The sequence below is a fragment of the Rhipicephalus microplus genome, unplaced genomic scaffold (assembly GCF_043290135.1).
Source record: "Rhipicephalus microplus isolate Deutch F79 unplaced genomic scaffold, USDA_Rmic scaffold_17, whole genome shotgun sequence".
Classification (NCBI taxonomy): domain Eukaryota; kingdom Metazoa; phylum Arthropoda; class Arachnida; order Ixodida; family Ixodidae; genus Rhipicephalus; species Rhipicephalus microplus.
This window is the reverse complement of record NW_027464590.1, coordinates 11,360,950-11,373,154: the sequence shown is the minus strand read 5'-3', so window position 1 is coordinate 11,373,154 and position 12,205 is coordinate 11,360,950. Positions and strand designations below refer to the sequence as shown.

The following is a 12,205-nucleotide window of genomic DNA, read 5'->3' as shown; positions in this document are numbered from 1 at the left end:
AACGCCGTGCCAATCCCGGAACGCGAATAAATCCGCGTCTTGAACTCTTTATACACAGGAGCCAAAAAGCCGACAAAACTTTGTGCAAGCTACGTACGGTTGGAGATCAGGTAGGCCGCATGGTCTGTTCGATCTTGAAAGAGCGAGGAGGTCTCGGAAGCTATGATGCTCCGCGGCTCGCCAACGCTTTCGTGAACAGTCAAATTCTGTATTTTACAGCCCCACCATGGTGGCCTGGTGGCTAAAGTACGCTGCTGCTGACCCTCAGATCGTGGCATCAAATCGCGGCTGCGGCCGCTGCATTTTCAATGGAGGCGGCATTGTTGTAGGCCCTTGTGTTCATATTCGGGTGCACGTAAAGAACCGCAGGTGGTCAAAATTTTCGGAGCCCTGCACTACGGCACCTCTCATAATCATACAGTGGTTTTGGGACGTTAAACTTCCGACATCATTATCCTGTATTCGACAGGCTGCCTACGTTTGCGCCAATGTGTTGTGAACAAACTCGAATGCATTCTCCGCAAGATATATAAGCATGTCTTTGACATCCCAATCTATATGTCTAAACAGTGCCTTGTATATTTGGGCTTGTCTAACACGTACGGGGAACTCAAGGTGGTCCAACGCAACAACCAGTTCCTGCAGCTTACCAAGTCACACGCTAAGAGACGCTTCTTTTACCGCCTACATATATTCTACCTCTATCATGCAGAAGATTGGACTATGATCCCAGAGGACTGGCGTAGTGTGTTGGTTATTCAGCCTCTGTCCCTAAACATACCTAGGGATACTCACGAGGACAGGCGAACTGCACGAAATAGAGTCTTCATTGACGATATGGGTCCTGTTTTGAAGTCTTTCACATGGACACGTCTGGCTCTCACCAAGGATGGTGGACAGGACAGCCTTAGGCTATCAAAACGTTCCTGTTCAGTTGCTCAATTTTCAAATCCAGGACAATAATCATGTAGAGTAAGTCACTAATACTCTTTCCGCAGTGGACCGCGCATATAAACTCATTATTACCGATTCGCGGAGTGCGGGCCGAAATATTACAAAAGGTCGCATTGCCAGTCACGCCACTCGAATCGTGGAGGAGGGCTATTATTTGAACTGACCGAATACTCGTTTAGTCATCTGGACCTAGTTTACTCAGGACTAGTTGGTAAAGAGGCAATCGATGCCTCATCCCGCGCCCTTGATTACCGGGAACCTCCTCGTCCTCCATCACTTCACAATTCAGAACGCAATCCCGCCACCTCTTTTCGCGAGATCCCCAAGGCGGACGAGTGCTTGCTCTTACGCCTATACACAAACACAGTATAGGGCCCGGCATACTTTTTTTTATTCTTTCTTTATTTATTTATCGTGAATACATTGAAAAGCTGACGACAAAAGCTGCATTCAAGCAGCTTGACAGGCCCATCAGCCCAATTCAAACGTCAGCCGCAGACGGCAGATATGCATGCTGTAGAAATTTACAGTAATAGACACAACACACCAAAGTATCGCAATTCTATTGCGATAACAAAAATATACAAGTAAAATATATATGCATGCTAACAACTAAACAAAGAAACGATGTTGTATTCGAAAAACATGGGAACGCTACAAACAAGAAAAAGAGATACGACGAGGCAATACTGAAACATACAAAAGTGCAAATAGTGTCAATTTACAAAAAAAGATGCAGCGGTAAAAGAAAGACTGAAAATAAAAAGTATACGTAGTAGCTACTTCACACACCAAAACAGGAATAAGCGCTTCAAAAAAACTTAGTGCCTTTCAACCCGGCCTACTCCGGGACATACCCGCGCTGTCATAACCCACTTGCGGATACTTTCCACGTGGAAGAGGCACACCAATTTAACCCTGCAGTATCCCGATCACTTCTCCTTCACTGATACCCTAGAGAGCTTTGAGGCTGCCCTACTCGGCTGCTCATCCATGGAGGGGTCAAAAGCAATCGCGGCGAGGGCGTGTGCCACCGCGGAAGCCACACAGGTCCCAGACCGGAACTATTCCCAGACTTCACACTCGGCCCTTAAGGCCACCTTTATCTCTCACTTACAAAAGGATTCAGAAACTCCCAAGTACATGGGAGCCTACGTTATGCAGAAGCATGCGAGGGAAGGTGACCGTGTTGCAATTTTTTTTTAGCGACACGTCATGAACTGACGTTAAATATGTTATAAGCACCACATTCACAACGTTTGACCTTTATCCACTTCAGCTGCATATAATCATCAACACGAAAGACGTCGTCTTCATTCGAAGCGTTGATCAGGCCATTTGGCCTCATAAACGCCGTCGAGACTCCAACGCTGCTCCTTACAGAGTGTTTAAGGCTGCTTCGATCCCCAAGTCCTTTCCGCCATCACGTTCCCCTGAAGCTTCGTTCGAGTCGCCGCTTGCTACCCCGTCCGCTGTCATGGCTCAAGAGCCGTTGCCCAATACATCCAGCATCCCTGTCCAACAAACCATTCCTGCGTGGATTGTCAACGCCCGGCAGCGCGACCCACCCATCTTCTCTGGTCTTCCACGTGACGACGTCGAGGTATAGCTTAAATAATACGACATGACCAATGTTTATAACCAATGGGATGAGCCGCTAAACTTCCTCATGTCGCCTTCTATCTGTCTGATGTCACGAAAACGTGGCTTTTGTAACCACGAGAGCAGCTTCCCGGATTGGCCTACTTTTTCTCAACAAGTCCGTAGAATTTTGGGTAAACCGAACATCCATTCCGAAGAGTCGAAACGAAAGCTCGATCGGCGTGCCCAACATCCTTGGGAGACGTACACTTCGTACATTGAAGACGTTCTGCCCTTTTCCGTTGCGTAAACTCGACGATGACAGAAGGTGATCGTGTTCGCCACACCATCAAAGGGATAGGCTCTGGCTGTTAAAAACCCCACCACCGTTGAGGACGTCATCATCATATGTCAGCATCTTGATGAACTCCAAGCCATTCGATTGCACCCAGACTACCCAGACGCCAGTAAGAGCTGGCCTTCCTCGGATAGGAATTAGCACGCGCTGATTCGCACTCTGATTCGCGAGGATATTCAAGCGCAAGGGTTTTCATGTGCACCCAACCCTCGGCCTCACTCTCAATCTGCTGGTCTGCGTGACCTCATCAAAGAGGAGCTCTCATCCATAGCTGGCGCTCTCCGATCGAACACTCCGGCGCCACAACGCCACCCAAGACGTATGCGCAAGACGCTACCATGTCACCTGCTTGGGTCAGCACCCGTGTCCTCTTCCTGGGCAGTCCAACATAGCAGCATTTGCACGACCCTCGCCTATCCCAGCGCCAGTACCAGCGCCTGTGACAGCTCCAGCACACTACGCCCCCTGGCACTCGCCTTGCCGAATATGTTACTATTGTGGCATTCGGACCATATTTCACGATTTTGCCGCAAGCGCCAGCAGGATGACCACCGTGGCTACGACGTTTACGAAAGGGATTCGGAGTCATCCACGAACGAGTGCCACTCTACGAAACGTTCCTTCTCTACGACTTCTCCGCTCGTCGCACCTCACCCCTGCTATCCCGGACGCCGCCGGTACCCTTCACCTCTGCGACGCTCAACATCTCCCCAGAGACCGGCTGCGCCTACTTCTGACTACCATTGGGAAAACTAGCTGGTGCAGTTTTTGGAGGGAAAGCTGCATTGCTCCAACAAACGGCAAGACCTCCAGAGGGCCCAGCCAACTTGTTATTTGTGTATTCTGAAGGGATACCAGTTAAAGCATTGGTGGACACGGGGGCTGCCATTTCTGTTATTCATGCGGATTTGTGTTCTCGTCTACCTAAGGTTACCACACCTTATACTGGCACTCTCTTACGTAGCGCAAATGACTCGCAGATACGACCATCAACACAGTGCACTGTTAGAGTTTTCATTGATGGGATCCGGCTTGATATCCAGTTTGCTGCGCTGGCTTCTTGTGCTTTTATGCCTATTTTAAGATGGGACTTTCTTTCTGATGCTGCTGCTTCTGTGTCTTGTTCTTGTTGTTGTATGCATATTCGAGAGACGGATGGTATCTCCCCGAAATGATCACGTAGGCAGCTACGAACAGCCTATGACTTCCTCGTGCCACCTAACCACGAGCACGTTATCACGGTTATGTCTGACTCCACTGACCACGGTGACATCCTAGTCAGTCCATTGCCCGTTGTCTATCAAGAGGGATTGTACTTTCATCGAGTCTTGTCCGCTTCTCCAACGGCACCACATATCTCGCTCTACTGAATATCACCAATGAGCCAATTCTGCTGACCAAGGGCACTTTTGTAGTTTCCAGCTCGGACACAAAACCTATCTCTCTAACGGCTTCGGATACCAGTCTTGTGGAATATCGTTTAATACCAACAGATGCTCCACCTAGTACGGCTCTCGTCAATGCCATCAGCACGAATCCCACTTCCCCGAAAGCATACGAACTACTGGCTTTGTTGTCTAAGTGTAAATTTTCCTTCGAAGTACATTTCGCTGCTATAAGCCAGACTTCTGCGGTGGCTCATAGCATACACACCGACGGAACTTCTATTTTTCGTCGTCGACGATACCGTGTTTTTTCCAGTGAACGTGACATCATCGACAAGCACGTTGCTGATAGGCTCAGGCAAAACATCATCCGCCCTCCTCAAGCCCTAGGTCGTCACCTGTCGTTCGCGTGCGAATTAAAAAAAGACGGCTCAGTGCAATTCTGCGTTGGCTACACGCAGTAAACAAAGTACCCAGAAAAGACGTATATCTCTTGCCTCGCAATGATGATGCCTTAGATTCCTTACAAGGAACAGAATATTTTTCGAGCCTTGACTTGCGCTCCGCTTATTGGCAAATTCCACCGCACGAGGATGACAAGAAAAAAACTGATTTTTCCACACCCGACGGATTTTACGAACTTAACGTCATGCTTTTCGGTCTCTGCATTGCGCCAGCAACGTTTTAACGAATGATCGACACTATTGCGGGGTCTTAAGCGGAAAACATGCTTATGTTACCTTGACGACATCGTCATATTTCCTTCAACATTTGAACAGCACTTGCAGCCCTTAAATGAAGTTCTGACGCGTCTCGCAGCTGCTGGCCTTCAGCTCAACACCAAGAAGTGCCACTTTGCTAGGAAAAGTACTAAAGTACTCGGGAATCTCGTCAGCAAAGATGGAATCTGCCCTGATCCCGACAATTTTACCACCATTCTTCACTTCCTGGTGCCTCAACGCGCCAAAGAGCTCCGAAGATTTCTTGGCTTTGCGTCGTACTTCCGGCGCTTTATACGAGACTTCGCCACCATTGCTGCGCCACTTCACTATTTCCTCTCTTCGGGAGCGTCATACGTATGGTCGGACGAATTCCAAATAGCTTTTGACACATTGCAACGTGCCCTCACGTCTGAGCCACTGCTTTGTCATTTTGATAACGCCGCACCCACCTTCCTCCATAGTGATGCCAGCAGACACGGACTCGGCGCTGTACTTTTGCAACGAACAGAGCGTTATGGCGATCGTGTGATCGCATACGCAAGTTGCACCCTCACAGCAGCAGAAAAACCTACACCATCACTGAGTAGGAGTGTCTTGCCGTTGTCTGGGTCATCCAGAAGTTTCGACCATATCTTCACGGCCGCCACTTCACCATCGTCATTGACCACCACGCTTTGTGCTGGTTGTCGACGTTGAAGAATTTTTTTTAGACGTCTCGGTCGCTGGATACTTCGTCTCCAAGAATACGAGTATGACATTACCTACAAATCCGGCAAGAAACACAATGATGCCGATGCCCTTAGCCGCTGTCTTTTACAATCCTCATCAGGCACTCCTGGCCTGTCGCCAAGTGTGAGTGAATCCATCAAAGTGTCTCCATCAGTTAATTTACTCGCCACTGTCGACTTTCTTTGTACCTTTGGCAACGAGATGTTTGCATCCCACCAACGAAGCGACACTTATTGTCGCTCTATAATGCAGTGCCTTCAAGGCTCCTCTTGTCCTCCAAACTCCCGTGGTCATCGACAGCTGCGAAACTTCAAGACTAAAAACTCAATCCTTCACCACTTTGCCTTCCACCCCGAAAGACAGCGCTGGGTTCCTGCTGGTTCTCGTTCCCTAAGGGCGCATATTTTGGAGGCGTTTCACGATGACCCCATGGCTGGTCATCTCGCTTTACAAAAAACCTAAGAACACATCCGCAGTCGTTTTGTCGGGCCTGGTCTTTCCAAGTTTGTAGTGCAATATGTTCCGTCATGCTCATTCTCCCAATTCCGTAAGTGACCAATTCCTCCTCGTTACGCTCTTTTCGATGTCATTTGCATTGACCTCTACGGAACACTACCAATATCAGCTAGCACAAAGCGCCAGATTTTCACAGCAGTTGACCACTTAACGAGGTACGCAGAAACAGCTGCAATTCCTCCCGAATCAGCAAAGGACATTGCCACATTTGTTCTGGCGGAAACCTTTCTAAGACATGCTGCACCACGCATCGTATTGAGCGACCGCAGCAAGGCGTTTTTCTCGAAAGTAATCGAACAAGTCCTCCAGGCATGTAACACAATTCACAAGACGACTTCCAGATACCATCCCCAGACTATCGGCCTCACAGAGCGCTTCCACCGAACTTTGACCGACATAATATCTATGTATATCAACGCCGACTACACCAATTGGGATACCATCCTGCCATTTGTGACTTTTGCGTACAATGCCGCTACGCAGCGCACCATGGGCCATTCCTCATTTTTTCTCGTCTACGGCTGTCAACCGACATGCGCGCTCGACATCTCCTTTTTTGACGTCCTTGTGAACTCGTCATCGTCATCGAGGGAGCACCTAATCTCTCGCCTGGCCGATTGCCGCTGACGCGCCCACCTCAATAATGAGGCATGCCAACAAGAGCGGAAGACTCGTTACGATGGCGTCCACCGCGTAGTTCACTTCAATACTGGAGACTAAGTAATGTTGTGGACCCCAATGCAGATTCCCATCTTGTGTGATACGTTTCACTCATGTTTCATCGGCCCCTACGCTATAGTCGAGATGACGTCTCCTGTTAACTACCAAGTAACCCCTGTTGTCATGCCTTCCGACGGCCGTTTTTATGGTACGCAGATTGTTCACGTGTCGCACGTCAAACCATTCGTGCGACGTACACCACCGTCATAAACAGCGGCCCAATTGGCCGCTTCCGCGCGAGAGGGGAATTAGTGTAAGCACAATATTCACAACGTTCGGCCTTCATCTTTTTCATCTATATATAATCATCATCACGAAAAACGTTGTCTTCTTTCGAAGCGTTGATCAGGCGATTCGGCTTAATAAACGCCGTCGAGACCCCAACGCTGCTACTGTCTTACAATATGTACAAATGATGCTCGTACAGACATATGTCTAAAAGTTGCAGATGTTTATATATTCAGTTCTTTGCACTTGCGCATAGATGCCAATTTTAACTTGCGTATTAGCAACACCAGAAGCTGATATGAAGCACTGATGCTCGCGAGGAATTTTGTAATGGACAATGCTACATGAATCAATTTCTGCGCATGGCACCTAAGCACAGTTGACGTTAACCCGACGTGATGGCTGTTTTAAAGTAGTACAAATGTAATGTTTATTAAATTGTAAAGGCAGAACTGCAACCACTATTGACGTTTACCGAAAGTTACTGTCTATTTGAAAAGTAGTTCCAAGTTCTGGCGTAGCTCTGTGGTAAACTGTTTTATTGCCACGCTGCGTTTGGGTTCAATTTCAGCTGAGACCATGACATTTATTCGTTTTATTCGTCGGGTTGAAGCTACCAAAGTCAGATATTTCTTAACACTCGCACGTGAAAATTGCCCTTGAGTGTTATGGTCGTTCTTAGGTAGAAAAGTGCGAATCACCATGGCACATACCCGCATAGTAGCGGCGGATTTCCACCCGTGGGTATGTTCCCCTGCCTAGCGAGAAGTGTTTGCCGATGTACGCGACGGCATTGCGACATTATCCATGCCTTGACCAGCGCATTATATTCAATAAATCATCGTACCCTCCCATGCCAATATCGGTTCACGTCGAGTTAAGGGGGTGAGCATGAGAGCACTCAAACGTACGCCGCTATATATATATATATATATATATATATATATATATGTATATATATATAAATATACATATATATATATATACATATATATATATACATATATATATATGTATATATATATATATATATATATATATATATATATATATATATCATCAGCCTGGCTACGTCCACTGCAGAACAAAGGCCTCTCCCATGTTCCGCCACTTAACCCGGTCCTGTGCTTGCTGCTGCCAATTTATACCCGCAAACTTCTTAATTTCATCTGCCCACCTAACCTTCTGTCTCCCCCTAACCCGCTTTCCTTCTCTGGGAATCCAGTTAATTACTCTTAATGACCAGCGCTTATCCTGTCTACGCGCTACATGCCCGGCCCATGTCCATTTCCTCTTCTTTATTTCAACTATGATATCCTTAACCCCCGTTTGTCCCCTAATCCACTCCGCTCTCTTCTTGTCTCTCAAGGTTACACCTTCCATTTTTCTTTCCATTGCTCGATGCGTCATCCTCAATTTAAGCTGAACCCTCTTTGTGAGTCTCCAGGTTTCTGCTCCGTAGCTAAGTACCGGCAAGATACAGCTGTTATATACCTTCCTCTTAAGGGATAATGGCAATCTACCTGTCATAATTTGAGAGTGCTTGCCGAATGTGCTCCACCCCATTCTTATTCTTCTAGTTACTTCAATCTCGTGGTTCGGCTCTGCTGTTATTACCTGCCCTAAGTAGACAAAGTCTTTTACAACTTTAAGTGCACTATTACCTATCTCGAAGCGCTGTTCCTTTCCGAGGTTCTTGTACATTACTTTCGTTTTCTGCAGCTTAATTTTAAGACCCACCTTTATGCTCTCGCTGTGTAACTCCGTAATCATGAGTTGCAATTCGTCCCCTGAGTTACTCAGCAATGCAGTGTCATCGGCGAAGCGCAGGTTACTAAGGTATTCTCCATTAACTCTTATCCCTAACTGTTCCCATTCTAGGCTTCTGAAAACCTCCTGTAAACACGCGGTAAATAGCATTCGGGAGATTGTGTCCCCCTGCTTTACACCCTTCTTGATTGGTATTCTGTTGCTTTCTTTGTGAAGGACTATGGTAGCAGGTGATCCCCTGTAGATTTCTTCCAGAATGTTTATATATACTTCATCTACGCTCTGATTTCGCAGTTTCTGCATGATGGCTGTTATTTCGACTGAATCAAACGCCTTCTCGTTCTCTATGAAGGCTATGTATAGTGGTTGGTTATACTCTGAGCATTTGTCAATTACCTGATTGATAGTATGAATGTGGTCAATTGTTGAGTAGCCTGTTCGAAATCCTGCTTGTTCCTTTGGTTGATTGAATTCTAATGTTTTCTTTACTCTGTTAGCAATTACCTTTGTAAATAGCTTGTACACTACAGAAAGCAAGCTGATCGGCCTGTAATTCTTCAAGTCCTTGTCATCTCCTTTCTTATGTATTAAGATGATGTTAGCGTTCTTCCAAGACTCTGGTACCCTTCCCGTCAGCAGACACCTCGTAAACTGGGTGGCTAGTTTTTCTAACACAATCTGTCCTCCGTCTTTCAGCAGATCTGATGTTACCTGATCCTCACCAGCAGCTTTGCCTCTTTGCTTTCTCCAAAGCTTTTCTGACTTCTTCTATCATTACTGGTGGGGTGTCCTCTGGGTTACTGCTAGTTCTTATAGTATTAAGGTCGTTGTTGTCTCGGCTACTCTACAGATCTCTGTAAAACTCTTCCGCTATTTTAACTATCCTATCCATATTGGTAGTTATTTTGCCTTCTTTGTTCCTTAGCGCATACATCCTACTTTTGCCTATCCGAAGTTTCCTCTTCACTGCTTTGAAGCTTCCTCCGTTTTTCAGAGCGTGTTCAAGTCTCTCCATGTTATACCTTCTTACATCGCTTACTTTACGTCTAATAATCAACTTCGAAAGCTCTGCCAGTTCCATTTCGTCTGTTGTACTTGACACTTTCATAGTTTGACGCTTCTTAATTAGGTTCTTCGTTTCCTGGGAAAGCTTGCCAGTGTCCTGTCTAACTACCCTGCCTCAAACTTCCACTGCACACTCCGTAATGATACTCGTCAGATTATCATTCATTGTATCAACGCTAAGGTTGGTTTCCTCACTAAGAGCCGAGTACATGTTCTGCAACGACACTCTGAATTCCTGTACTTTCCCTCTCATTGCTAGCTCATTGATTGGCTTCTTGCGTATCAGTTTCTGTCGTCCCTTCTTCAAGTCTAGGCGAATTCGAGACCGTACCATTCTATGGTCACTGCATCGTACCTTGCCAACCACTTCCACATCCTGCACGATTCCTGGGTGTGCGGTCATTATAAAGTCTATTTCGCTCTTATTTTCGCCATTAGGGCTCCTCTACGTCCACCTGCGGTTTTCTAGTTTTTGGTAGAAGGTATTCAAATTCCGTAAATTATTGCGTTCTGCGAATTCTACTAGTAGCTCTCCTCTGGCGTTTCTAGTGCCGATGCCGTAATCTCCTACTGCCTGTTCTCCAGCCTGCGTCTTCCCTACCTTTGCATTAAAGTCGCCCATCACTATAGTATACAGTGTTTTTACCTTACTCATTGCCGATTCCACGTCTTCATAGCTTTCAACTGAAGCGTCGTCATGGCTGGATGTAGGCGCGTAAGCCTGTACTACCTTCATCTTGTATCGTTTATTCAGTTTAATTACGATACCTAGCACCCTTTCATTGATGCTATAGTATTCCTCTATGTTGCCAGCTATGTTTCTGTGTATTAAGAACCCCCCTCCCAGTTCTCTTCTGTCTGCCAAGCCCCGATAGCAAAGGACGTGCTGCCCATTCTGTAGCACTGTATAGGCCTCATCTGTCCTCCTAACCTCACTGAGCCCTATTATATCCCACTTAACACCCTCTAGCCCTTCGAGTAGTACAGCTAGACTTCCCTCACTAGATAAGGTTCTAGCGATAAACGTTGCCAAGTTCAGGTTCCAATGGCGGCCTGTAGTCCTGAGAGTCTTAGCACTCTCTGCTGCGTTGCAGATCTGATCGCCGCCGTAGTCAGTCGCTTCGCAGCTGCTGAGGACTGGGGGCCGTGAGTTATTTGGAATATCCATGTGGGAGGTATATATATATATATATATATATATATATATATATATATATATATATATATATATATATATATATATATATATATATATATATATATATATATAAATATATAGCGGCCCTCCCTCAATCCAAAAAAGTGGATGGAGGGAGGGCCGCTGTGATAGCTCAGTGGTTAGAGCATCGAACGCGTAATTCGAAGGTCGTAGGTTCGATTCCTGCTCACAGTTGGTAAAGTTTTCATGCACTTTTCTTGCTTCTTATTTACATTTCATTGGTTTTAATAACTTCCCCTGTACATTCCTTGGCATTACTGTCTGTTATATCTCATTTAATATTGTGTGAAAACACGGAAAAACGAGCCCTTAGGTATACACTTCTTTCCCTTATATATATATATATATATATATATATATATATATATATATATATATATATATATATATATATATATATGTGTGTGTGTGTGTGTGTGTGTATGTAGAGAGAGAGAGAGATCAGCAATGCTTCGCAATGAATCGTTTCAATAAATGTTCTTTACCACCACACCACCATCTGGAGCAACTTACAGGGTAAAAAAGGAACGCGATGCGCACATCTCTCCTCTTGTATGAGAGGACACGCTTAGACCTCTGGGCGTTTTGCTAGCCTAGCGATGCTACGCTAAGCGGGAGCGTTGGCACGAGGCGCAACCAAAGCGACTGGCGTCTGTTGGCGCACTCATAGTAGGTTTATGGTATTGAAAATCACAGAATGAAATTCGGATATTGGAGAGACGATAGCGTCATAATCTCTCATGACAGACTGTTTGAGTCATTGGCTTTTAATACCTCTCTGATGCTAACACTTATACATTGAAGAATTTTTGTATGAACATGATCTGAAGTGTATGAAAACATGGCCAATGGGCGAAAAAAAGTCTTGGTCACTGGTAAAAACTTATTCACCAATTTTTACCACGAAGCTATAAAATTGTTAGAATAACTGTACCGTTGATAAGCTGTTCTTTTTTGA

At 45.8% G+C, this 12,205-nt stretch overlaps 1 non-coding gene across 1 annotated transcript; it reads left to right on the top strand.

The window, feature by feature from the left end:
* The first annotated feature begins 11,348 nt into the window (after nucleotides 1–11,348).
* Nucleotides 11,349–11,421, top strand: TRNAT-CGU (transfer RNA threonine (anticodon CGU)). The gene has a single exon. It is a non-coding gene; the product is annotated as a tRNA-Thr (tRNA).
* Nucleotides 11,422–12,205: the final 784 nt, after the last annotated feature.